Below are 1,204 nucleotides of genomic sequence, written 5' to 3' on the forward strand. Positions count from 1 at the left end.
AGGGACAGATATGTCACGTGTTTACATCACTCAGAGCCAAAGCGTTCCTTGTGTATGCTGTGTCTAGCTAAAAAGAGGGAATGAGGAAGGTAAGTAGATATAAGATAAGTTTTTCCCCATTAGTGCTGATGGAAAAGAGGGGCACATGGGAGCTCCAAGACACCCAACTCTGATAAGGAGGAAGGGAGGTCTGGCCGCGTCTCAGGGGAATAACCATAATAACCACGGTTAACAGCTTCCATTTATGGACGACTTCCTAGTCCCAGGTATTCTGCTGGTTACTTTATATGTGTTAGGTTGAACCATATGAAATTTCTGTTTTGTAAAATACAAAGAGTCAAATACCTGCACATTCATACGGTTCGACATACCATCTCATTTCATCCTCACCACAACAGCCCCATTAAACAGATATCATTGTCCCCAGTTTACAGATGAGAAAACTAAGACTCAGAAAGTGAAAGTCTTGGTTTAAGGCTGAACAATCAGTAAGTGCTGAAACCAAGCTTTGAAGCCAGGTTGTCCCAATAGAAGGCCAGAGTGCTTTCCAGCACACCACAGCTACCAGGGGAGCAAAAGAGTTAAACTTAAGAATTAAAAGATGCTGGGACTTCCCTGGCGGTCCGATGGTTAAGACTCTGTGCTCCCAACGCAGGGGGCTCAGGTTCAATCCCTAGTAGGGGAACTAAGATATCACATGCTGCGTGGTGCAGCCAAAAAAGAAAAAAAATTAAAAACAAAAGAAGAATTAAAAGACCCTAAGGTGTTACAAATTAGAGATTCTTGGAGTCAGCAGGGTCTCAGGGGGACCGTCTCAATCTTTATCCGCCACCCAGGTTCTAAAGTAGAGAGGTAGCCGGGACTGCCTTCCCCGCTCCTTCCTCCCAACCACAAGGGGCGCCAAACGCCAACAGTTTTGTTCAGAGGGCCCTCCGCGCATCCGCCGGGCCTCTCTTGTTTCTCCACGCACCCGCCCAGCCCCACGGCGCAGGCGCCACCCTCCGCTCCGCACCCCGCACCCAACCAGCGATCACTGCGCAGGCGCCCCAACCAGGCGTCGGGGGAGGTGGTGGGCCCAGGGGCAGGCCGCATGGCAGTTGGTCCGGAGCGGGCCACGTGGTCACGGTGCCGCCGCGTGAGCGTGCGCAGAGTGGCTCAGCGCGGCCGTGACGGAACGACGAGGCGTGGAGTTACGCGGCCTCGT

The sequence above is a fragment of the Eubalaena glacialis genome, chromosome 2 (assembly GCF_028564815.1).
Source record: "Eubalaena glacialis isolate mEubGla1 chromosome 2, mEubGla1.1.hap2.+ XY, whole genome shotgun sequence".
NCBI lineage: Eukaryota > Metazoa > Chordata > Mammalia > Artiodactyla > Balaenidae > Eubalaena > Eubalaena glacialis.